This window comes from Bidens hawaiensis, unplaced genomic scaffold (genome assembly GCF_021521415.1).
Source record: "Bidens hawaiensis isolate Kalapana, Puna unplaced genomic scaffold, B.hawaiensis_p1.1 tig00003653_1, whole genome shotgun sequence".
Taxonomy (NCBI): domain Eukaryota; kingdom Viridiplantae; phylum Streptophyta; class Magnoliopsida; order Asterales; family Asteraceae; genus Bidens; species Bidens hawaiensis.
The window spans coordinates 64,511-77,043 of record NW_027491209.1 but is presented as its reverse complement, the minus strand read 5'-3'; positions in this window follow the sequence as shown (position 1 = coordinate 77,043).

The following is a 12,533-nucleotide window of genomic DNA, read 5'->3' as shown; positions in this document are numbered from 1 at the left end:
TAATCTTGAATACGTTATTATTCAAAACTTTATGCTCGAATCCATTGCTTACTGTAAAAAATTATTCGGAATTGAGTACATATATGATTATTAGAAAATGATTTATAGTAATACATTTATGTTCAATACATAACCAATTTAAATGGCTAAAATATAATAAATAAGATATCTATGTATTACTTCTCCTTGGTTTGGATCAAATACAAATTAAATAAGTATGTGAACTTTGCGCATTAAGTGGTGTAACTATATATACGTCGTAGTTAATCATTTACATACTTACACTATTTGATTCGTATGGTTAGCACACTTTTTTTAGTTTGAACATTAACTTTTCCCATTTCCCATATTTAGGCAACACGACTTAGACCATCCATAACAACAAACTCATACAAGCTGATACATCATTGTCACATCAAATTTCAAACTTTTTTTTAAAACTCACTCTCTTCTATAATAACAAACCTTCATAGACCTATTAAAAACATATTAAATATGTATATATATGTATATGTACATATAGTATGTGTGTGTATAAAAGATGTGGGGCCCACACTACAGATTTGTTGCAAGTTTTAAGAAACAAACATGCCACAAACTTCAAAAATCTATAAGACTATACACTATGGGGCGGGGTTGGCTGAGGTGGCGTGGGGCGATGGGCGCGGTGGTTCCTTGGGCGCTGTTCATTCCATCGTTCAAACTGCCGGCCCGCTTGGAGTGTTTTGGTGGGTCCCCCCCCAAACGTTCATTTTGAACGGCTAATTTTTTTATAAAAAAAAACTAATTATTTTATTTATAAATACTAACTCATTGTATCATTCTATACTCAAACAAATACCAAATACTATCAAATTTCAAAACAAAAAACTCTCTACCATGAATTCTTTCTCAAATTTCACCGGATCGAGCTCAAACCCGAACCCAAACCAGAACACGAGCTCGAGCTCAAACCCTAACCAAAACCCGAACACCAACCCAAACCCGTGGGATCCGTCTCAAAGGTGATGGGCTAGTTTACTCGCAAACAATGACCCTACCAACCCTTACTTTGCCAACCAGCATGTACCCTCAATGCCTCTTGGAGGATATGTTTTATCGAATGCCAATGTCGTTTATGCCTCCGCCACCCCAAACCCAAACACCCGAAACCCAAGTTGTGGAAACCCAAATCCCCGAAACCCAAGTCGACGAACCCCAAGTTCGTCGCAAGAGAAGCCATAAAAAGAAGGTCGTTGCCGATCAAACACCAACCGAATTGTACGACAGGAAGAAGTGGGAAGACGATGAGGAAGCGGCGTTGGCGCAAGCGTGGATCGACTCATCCGAAGACTCGGTGTTAGGTGACGGTAAACGCACCGCGATATTTTGGAAAGAAATACGTGGTAAGTTTTTTGAGATAATGGGTCGAGGTCGCTACCACGGGGATGATTCCGTCTCCAACAAATTGAGGGCAATGGTTTTAAAAATGAACCACTTCTCCACAATTCACACTCACCTTAAAAACAACAGAGGAAGCGGCACGAACGTCGCCGACCTTCTTAAGGATATGTTGAAACAATACAATCGCCTTCATGGTAACGAATTCGGCATGAGGATGTTTGAAATTTGGAAGAAATGCACGAGCTCGTCAAAGTGGCATCTGATCCCGACATCTTCACCGCGACCGTCCAAACAATCAAAAACAACGTCTACTTCGGCCGATCAATCGCCGTCTCAAGCCGCGTCGGATGCACGTTCTCAATTTAACTTAAACGAGATTGATCCCGATTTTCAATTTGATGAACCGGATGAGTTGCCACGTCCGGTAGGAAGAGAAAGGGCCAAGGCGGCGGCTAGAGGTGGGGGGTCTTCGTCTAGAACGACATCCTCGATGAGTTCCGACGTGAGCGCGCGGTTTGACAACTTGGAGCTTGCACTTAAAGAGTTTTGCGAGGAAAAAAAATACTCGAAAGAGGAACTCAAGATAATACACGAAGAAAGAAAAGCGATGCATGTGGAATACAAAGCCATGCATGAAGAAAGAAAGAAGGCTAAATCGGAACGGCAACGAGAGAAGGACTTCAAGCTCCTCACAAAGGATCTCTCGCATCTAGATTCGGCCACGCGGGCGTTTTTGAAGAAAAAGAAAGAAAGGATAATGGCAAAATACGCAAACGAGGACTCGGACGCCGAAAATTAGTTTTATTTTTTTTTTCTATTTGTATGTTTTTTTATGTATTTTAGTTTAATTAAGTTTGATTTTTATTATTTAGTTTGTTATATTAAGTTTGTTAGTTTTATTAAATTAAAAAAAAATCAAGAGGCTTCGAAGCCTAGTCACCATTGAGGGGGTCTTTGGGGTGGGGCTTTGAAGCCCCCGTGCACACGTGGCGCTGACGTGGTACTGGGGAGGGGCTTCGAAGCCCCTCACCATAGTGACCAGTCTAATGGTTGATTTTAAATCTTCTCAAGTTCAAGTTAGCTTGTTCATTGGTGCCATATAAACTTACATTCTGGGATTTGTAGCTTAAATCGGATGCTCTTACAAACTTACAAGTGTTTGTTTGGTATGTTAATTTTACTTTTAAAGTAGTTGTATTGAACGGATATAATCTGATTTTTATAATTTATTGATTGGTTAGGAACATTTGTAAAGCGTTGGTAGAGATGGCCAAAAAAACCGGTTGGGGAACCGGTTTTCCGGTTTAAACCGGAAACCGGTTTTTACGAAAACTGGTTTTTTAAAAACCGGATTGACCGGTTTACAAACCGCCGGTTCGTCTTTCGGTTACAAGTTCTAGATCCAAAACCGGTTAACGAACCGGTTAATGGAAAAACCGGTTTTTTTTAAAACCGGTTATTATGAAAAAAACCGGTTATTAACCGGTTATTTTAAAAAAAAACCGGTTAACCGGTTATTAACCGGTTCTAACCGGTTTCTAAACCGGTCCTAACCGGTTAGACCGGTCCGAGTTTTGCACCAAAAAAACCGGTTAATAAACCGGTCCGGTTATTTAAAAACCGGTTTTTTTCCAGGCCAAGAAAAACCGGTCCGGTTATTAACCGAACCGGTTTTTTAAAAAAACCGATTTGTGCACCTCTAAGCGTTGGTGGGCAACAAGCCAACAATACATTTGTGTACTGTTTTTTTTATTGACAATGACTGTTGAGATTTACATAAACACCACCAAACAACCAATAAAAGGTTTATTGTTATTTTAATAATACATACATGATTGCAACTCTGTTTTTGTCTATATATAGCTACAACTCTCATATATTTCATTCAAAGATAAGATCATTCGTAGTGGGGGTTTTATGGGTGGGGTGGGGGGGGGGGGGGGGTTATGAGGTCATAAAGCTTGAGAACACCACCCCCCCCCCCCCCCCCGGCTTTATGGAGGCGTTTTGGGTAAAAAAATTTGGATGGCGTTTTGTAGATAACGCTGGTGGAAGGCACAAGAATTAAAAAAAAACAAATAAACAAAGTTATGAAAAGTTATGGAGGTTTTATGATTAGACCCTATTTTTATAAAAAGTCATAACTTTGACTGGACGCCACGTGACGCATAACGCCTAGAGATGAGGCTTTATGACTACACATGGTTAAGGAACTACAAATTTAACAAAGAAACCCCTGAAAAATCTATCTATTCTAATAAAAGACTGTCTATTTTTGCCACTTGTCATCCTCATAGCCATCCTCACATTTTTTTTTCACTTGTTTCAATATATGGTCCTTATCTTTTAAGCCATGTCAATATATGAATTCAGGATTGTTTTTATTATATGTAAATTCTAATCAATTCATTCATTAACATTAATGGTGAAATAAGGAAATATTAAAATTGACGTTACAAGTTTGTTAGAATATAATTTTAAAGTCACAGGTAATTACAAATTAAAATAAATAAAGGTTCATTATTGTCGAAGAATTTGGATTTGTATGGTAAACTACAAATTGTTTTTTAAACTGAGATTCGAGCAACATTGCATAATTTTTTATATAAGATTGGTTTCAAATTTGGATTTAAAATCTTCTCATGTGCATTTAAACTCGGGAAAATGTGTATTTTCTTAATTTTCTCCAAATGTTTTGTATATATATCGCAAACATAGAGAATACCTATTATATATCTTGGTGTTTAGTATTAAATTATTGAAGTTGAATTATATATTTATAATCTATATATATACCGATTTACTATATGAAGTATATGTCACTTTTTTATATGATTTTTTTTTGTAGTATAAAGAGTTTTAGCAATAAAAAATCAATATTTAATTTTCAATATTTTCTTTATAATTCAGACCAAAATGCTTCAGAACATATATTTCCACATTAATTTACAAAAAAATAGTTAATCCGGTTAAAAGTTATTTACCATGCTTCCAACAAATCCGGAATCTTTGTTTTTTTTTTCTATAAGTTTTTAATATATATATATATATATATATCGATTAATTAAATATTTCAACAACTCCCATAATATTAACAAATAACAGAGGATTAGTATTCAAAATTTAAATATTCCTTATCAAATACTTTCATCTCTCATAAATAAGAATCACTTACCTTCACTTTATGCAACTTTAAATCTTCTATTATTCTACTAACTAAGAATAATCACTTTTCTTCGAACATGACTTTAAGGTTAATATGTCTTTGTCATTTTCCATTAATATGAAATGAAAAAAAAACATTTTATTATATTTTAATTTTCGGTTTTATATGTTGCTTGATTATACAATTGTTAATTGTAAAATATAAAATCAAGTAAATATTTGTCATAAACAGAATATTAATGACACCAAATTTATCATGATCAATCAATTTAAAATTCTAAAAATTATAAGGATGACTATATCATCAAAGTTCAGGTAATCTGGTTTTTAGATAATCATATTTTGGGATAAACATGAACACATGATCTCAAATGACATTATATATATTAATTGATTAACAGACATGCTATTTTATGTGGAAGAATATTTTTTTTTGTTAGTTTCATGGATATATTATTATATATCGAGAGTTGGTATATACTTGAAGAATCTTATTTATCACACGGACAATTATACGTGGCTATATAAAGAGTTATAAACATACCTATAGGTTACCTTATTAAGAGTTATAAGCAAACATGGATTAAAGATTTGATTTGTGATAAACAATGTATACCAACCAATAAAATCACAAATGTAGCGTACAAGGACTGTTTTATTTATTTGTAACATATTTGTGTAATCTTGGTTATGTAATTTCTGTAATTTTAATGTAAATTGTAATTGTATTAAATAGATGATCATTTTGTTAAGTATATTTCACTTAATGATTAAAGTACAAAAGTTTTATCAATTACCCGTATAATACACGGGCCTCAAACTAGTATTGAAATAAAATATTAGATGATTAAACATTAATATTGTAGCTGATCATACCTGATTGTGGTTGTAATTTCCTCGTTAAGAACTTCATAATGACTTAAGATGTGTTATGTGCAATATGCTTGGTAATTATATTATGCTGACATAAATGTCAAACTCAAACTTTAGGTCCCGTGTAAGTGGATGTTACTGCCAATTGTTCCTCGTTTTTTATTGTAGTAGCATTTGACCCCAGATGGACTGCTAATCGCTTACGTATTGTTATGTTAGTGCAAATCGATCATGCCAACTAGCAAAATTGTTCTAATGAGAAGTTGTAACAGTTGCCACTAAATAAAATGATATTTGTATTTTTCACACACTTAAGACAAGACACAACTCACAACTATGTAGCTTAAAACTAGTATGAGAAATTCTGAAAACTGTTACAAATTATTCTATACATGAAACCAAAAGACGTTAACTTTTACTCATTCACCGAACCCATTTTTTTTTCCGTAAGTAATCATAAACTTGATAGTATATCAAAGGTTGAGATAACAGTACAAAAAGTTTTACTGAACTAGAAACAAAAATTTATAAAAGAAGGGGGTGTTTGGACTTTGGGATTCCTTATTTAAGCTGCTTTTAAGTTATAAGTTACAAAATTTTAACTTATGGGTTATTTACTCACAACCTTTAACTTTTTCAAACACCTTATAACTTATCTATATACTATATATAATATAGGAGAGAATGACAAATTAAGACGTTTGTTATTAAGTAATTTACAAAATGGGTGTTCAGGGCCTGTTTTGATAGTATTTAAGTAAAACATGCGAGCCAAGCTGCTAGTAACGATACCGTTGAAAATTATAACCGAAAGTTAAAAGAAAAAACTAACCGTGAAACCTAACCAATTTAAACGGTTGTAAGGTTTCAAACCAAACCGAACCATGAACACTCATAAGTGTTACGTGATTACCAGAGTCTGTGTTCAAACACCCGCCACATTGAAAAACACCCGTCTAGCAAATTATAAATCATAAGGATATTAAATAAGCAAATCCCAAACACCCTCAAATTATGATTACCACAAGTATGGAAGCTTAAAAAGTTTAATATATGGTGTCTGTTTTTTCATAATATTAATTTAAAGTATTAATAAACAAATATATGTTATAATATTAGCCCTAACTATAACAAGCTTATAAGAGTAATATATGAGACTTGGGGTTAACAAGAAACAATGGAATAAGGAAAATATAAGAATATGAACTTTTACTGATACATTAAATCTATCAAGATACATGGTATTTATAATATCAAAAGAACTGTTCTATATACTATTAGGAGGAGGGGACAAGAGTTAATAATTGGTGACAATAATGAAAATGTGTCATACACACAAAAGTGTCGGTGTTCATAAACAATAATGAAAATGTGTCATACACACAAAAGTGTCGGTGTTCATAACACTCCCCCTTGGATGACACCTTTTCAAAACTTCGGGGTCTTGAAGTACTGCCTCATTAAAAACCTTGCTAAAGAAAAACCCAATGGGAAAAAAACTTTAGCTAAGGGAAAAAGAGTGCAGTATATGGCTCCCCCTCAAATTGCAGGTCGTTACATTGTCCGTACATGGCGCATGCCAATATCATGAACATGTTTCCTGAATGTTGCTGTGGGAAGTGCTTTTGTGAAAAGATCAGCTGAGTTGTTGCTGGACTGGACATATCTCATCTCAACCAGATTGTCTTTAATAAGGTCCCGAGTATACTCAAAGTATCTTGGTGGTATATGCTTTGTTCTGTCACTTTTGATATATCCTTCCTTCATTTGCGAGACACAAGCTGCATTATCTTCATAGATAGGAGTTGGAATTCGATCTTTCTCTAGTCCACAAGAAATCAATATGTGTCGTGACATAGATCTTAACCATACACATTCTCTTGAAGCTTCATGCAATGCAATGACTTCAGCATGATTTGAAGATGTTGCAATGAGTGTTTGTTTCTGAGAACGCCATGAAATCGCAGTTCCTCCATTCTTAAATACATATCCAGTTTGAGATTTTGCTTTATGGGGATCAGATAAATAACCTGCATCTGCATAACCAACTAACCCTTCTTTTGAATCGTTAGGATAAAATAAACCTAAATCAACAGTTCCTTTTAAATACCGAAAAATATGTTTAATGCCATTCCAATGTCTTTTAGTAGGGGATGAACTGAATCTTGCCAATAAATTAACTGCAAAAGAAATGTCAGGTCTTGTACAGTTAGTAAGATACATAAGTGCTCCAATTGCACTGAGGTATGGTACTTCGGGACCAATAATCTCTTCATTATCTTCGCAAGGACGAAATGGATCATTTTCAACATTGAGTGATCTAACAACCATCGGTGTGCTTAAAGGATTTGCTTTGTCCATATTGAAACGTTTTAAGAGTTTCTCAGTATAAGTTGACTGATGCACAAGTATCCCATTATGCATATGCTCAATTTGTAAACCAAGACAATATTTGGTTTTTCCAAGATCTTTCATTTCGAATTCTTTCTTTAAAAGAGCAATTGCTTCATTAATTTCCTTTTGTGTCCCAATTAAATTTAGATCGTCAACATACACAGCTATGATCACATATCCTGATGTTGTCTTCTTGATGAAGACACATGGACAAATAAGATTATTTGTGTATCCTTTGCTTATCCAATAATCACTCAAACGATTGTACCACATCCTTCCAGATTATTTCAGTCCATACAAGGATCTTTGTAATTTGATGGAATACATTTCCTTAGGCTTTGAGCTTATTGCATCGGGGAGTTTAAATCCTTCGGGAATTTTCATATAGATGTCACTATCTAGTGATCCATACAAGTAAGCTGTGACAACATCCATAAGGCGCATCTCTAAATTTTTAGAGACTGCTAAGCTGATTAAATATCTAAACGTAATAGCATCCATGACAGGAGAATACGTTTCTTCATAGTCAATTCCTGGCCTCTGAGAAAAACCTTGAGCTACAAGTCTTGCTTTATATCTTGTAACTTCATTTTTCTCATTTCGTTTTCTCACAAAAACCCATTTATATCCTACAGGTTTCATTGACTTTGGTGTAATGACAATAGGTCCAAAAACCTTTTGATTGTTTAGTGAGTTTAATTCAGCTTGCATAGCATCTTTCCATTTGTTCCAATCTTGTCGATTTTTACAATCATCTACAGATTTTGGTTCAGGGTCATCATTTTCTTCCATGATATCGCTTGCCACAGAATAAGAAAATATATCATCAATATTTTCCATTTCATCTCGATCCCACATTATATGTGATTTACCATAGTTTATTGACAATTCTTTATTGGAATCATTTATTTCTTCCTGAGGAAATGTTATATCATTTATTCTTTCCTGAGGGAAGGTTTTGTCAATCATTCCTTCCTTAGGGTCAGTATCCTTCTCAGAACCCTTTCTTTTTCGAGGATTTTTATCCTTTGAACCGATTGGCCTTCCACGTTTTAAACGTTTTTGAGATTCATGAGGTGCATTATTATGGTTTTGCTTGCTTGGAATCTCAACTCGAGCTGGAGCATTAGCAGCTGGTATATGAGATTTAGTGACCCTGTTTATATCAGTAAATGCATCAGGTAACTGATTTGCAATTTCTTGTAGATGTATTATTTTTTGAACCTCTGTCTCACTTTGTTTTGATCTTGGGTCTAGGTGTAACAATGATGGCACACACCATGATATATCTCTTTCTTGCTTTTTCATTTCTCCCCCTAATTTCGGGAACATTGTCTCGTTAAAATGACAATCAGCAAAACGTGCTGTAAATACATCACCTGTTAAAGGTTCAAGGTATCTTATGATGGAAGATGTTTCATATCCAACATATATTCCCAACCTTCTTTGGGGACCCATTTTTGTGCGTTGTGGTGGTGCAATAGGAACATACACGGCACAACCAAAAATTCTAAGATGAGAGATATTTGGCTCATTTCCAGAAACAAGTTGTGTGGGAGAGTATTTATGATTTGCACTTGGTCTCGCGCGGATTAATGATCCAGCATGCATAATTGCATGACCCCAAATAGAAACAGGGAGTTTTGTCCTCATTATTAATGGTCTAGCTATTAGCTGTAGGCGTTTGATCAACGACTCGGCTAAGCCATTTTGTGTGTGTACATGAGCAACAGGGTGTTCTACAACAATCCCCACAGACATGCAATAATCATCAAAAGCATGTGATGTAAATTCTCCCGCATTATCAAGCCTTACTCTTTTAATGGTATAATCCGGAAAATGTGCACGTAATTTGATAATTTGAGCAAGAAATTTTGCAAAAACAACATTACGAGTCGATAATAAAGAGATATTAGACCATCTGCAGGATGCGTCTATTAAGACCATGAAGTATCTAAATGGTCCACATGGTGGATGAATTGGTCCACATATGTCACCTTGAATTCTTTCAAGAAACATTGGTGTTTCTTTATCGACTTTTAATGGCGAAGGCCTTGTAATTAATTTTCCAAGAGAACAAGATGTACATTGAGGCATTTTATCTATTTTATGGATCTTTTGACCTTTCAGTGGATGCCCATGTGTATTTTCAATGATCCTTTTCATCATTGTGGATCCTGGATGGCCTAATCTGTCATGCCATAAGTTTATGATACCAGAATCGCAACAATTTTCTTTGACTGCCATATGTGCTTGAGGCACATTTATATATGTATAATGCAAACCAGAATGGAGCATTGGCAATTTTTCCAATATTTGATCTTTGCTTATGATATGCAAATTTTTGTCATTACTAACAGTCCTTGACTGAGTATCATATCCATTATGATATATGTTTCTGAAACTCAACAAATTTCTTGTTGATTTTGGGGAAAATAAAACATTTTCTATTTTGAGCTTTGTACCATTTGGTAATGCTAAATTAGCTTTTCCCACTCCTTCTATCAAGTTTGTAGGACCTGATATTGTATTGATGATCCCTTTTGTTGGTTTCAGTTTATAAAAATATTTTTTAGATCTAAGTATAGTATGCGTGGCTCCACTATCCGCTATACATATATCTTCTTCATTTGTTTGATCTTGTGCTCCGGTGATTTTCATTTTAAATCTTGAAAAATATTAAGAAAAAAAATAAGTGTATAACGAAGACATATGATATTTTAATAAGAACTTTATTTAATTGAAACACAAGTAGTACATGAAAGAGGAACTACATAATTAAAGATAATGAGAACACACTTAATAACTGCATCTAATTATAATGATCAAGCAACTTTGTTTCAAAGTTCTACCCCAAAGTCTTCAACGCTCAGCTCAGCATTGATATTATTAAAGTTATCAACATGGTTCACTTCTTTCTCTTTTCCTTTTAGAGAGGCTTGGTACAGTTCAGACAGATGTGGAGCTGTGCGACAAGCCTTTGCCCAGTGGTTTGTACTTCCACATCTAAAACATGAAGTGCCATTGTTTTCGGACCTACCAGCTTCATTCCATTTATTTTGGTGGTTGGAATTGGTATTGTGTGGAACATGATAATTATTGGCTCTCTGGTTACGACCACGACCACGGCCACGACCACGACCGTAAGAGTTATTGTTCCATTTGAATGGATGCTTACGATCATTAAAATGCCTTTTGTCAAAATGACCACGTCCACGTCCACGGCCTCGTCCTCGACTTTGTTCCCATTTATGATCAGAATTTTTATGAGAACTTTTGTGAGCAACATGTACTTCTGGTATTGCTAATGAACCCGTGGGACGAGATTGATGATTTTTCATCAATAATTCATTACTTTTCTCTGCTACAAGGAGTAATGCATTTAGATCAGAGTATCTCCTAAAATTCTGCAAACGATAATGTGTTTGCAAGTTTATATTTGATGCATGAAACGTGGAGAAAGTTTTCTCTAACTTTTCTTCCTCTGTTACGGGATACCCACAAAATTCTAGCTTTGAACAAATTCGGTATAAAGCAGAGGTGTAATCATTTACCCTCTTAAAATCTTGGAACCTAAGACTGTTCCATTCATCTCTAGAAGTAGGAAGTAAAACTTCCTTTAGATGACCGAATCTGCTTTTCAAATCTTCCCATATCATATATGGGTTATCATAATTAAAATACTCATGCTGTAGTAATTCATCAATATGTTTATGGATGAAAACATCAGCTCTTGCTTTATCCTGGTCAGAGCAATCATTGTGTTCTTGGATTGTGTCTAACACATCCATAGATTTTAAATGTCTTTTGACATTTGCTGTCCAAAACATATAATTTTCTCCAGAAATGTTGAGTGCAGGGAATTCGAGTTTTGCTATATTTGACATTTTGTTGCTAAACATAATAGAGCAAATAATAAGATAAATATTAGAATCCATATATATCAATCAACAATGAGATACAATACATTGGTAGAGCTATAAACATATAAAAGAAAAAGAAAATGCCGAAATCTTCAGATGGGAGATTAAAAATTAGAATGAGAAGTAGTATAAGCATTATAGTGACCAACAGCAAAACCGGGTGAATCATTTTGAGAATTTTATCTTGGATAAATTTAATAAGAAGAATGTTTGTTGTAAATGAAATGGGGTTAATGATTGGTTATTTATAGTGAAAATTTATAACCCTTTTATAACGGTTACATTACCGTTTATAACGGTAACATTACCGTTTGTATGTGTGTGTGTATATTAATTATTTTAAAGTAAGATAATAAATAAGATATTAAATACAGTTTATTTTATAAAATATATAATTAGTATGCACAATAATAAGAATAGAATTGTTAGTGTAAATAAATCTAACTTCTAAATGAGATATTAGTGTGCATATATAAATAAAAGTTAGAATAGTTATCAAATTTTAATAACAATGTTTATACACATTATTGCTATTACTTAGTATATTAGTTAGTATATGTATATGCATAGATATATATATCTAATGTACATAATTAAAGAAGTGTTTATGATGCTTATGTAGATACCTTTGTGTCTATTACCTTTCTTGGTTAGGATATAAGCGGCTCGTGCTGATAACGTGTTATAATATTAGCCCTAACTATAACAAGCTTATAAGAGTAATATATGAGACTTGGAGTTAACAAGAAACAATGGAATAAGGAAATATAAGAATATGAACTTTTACTGATGCAT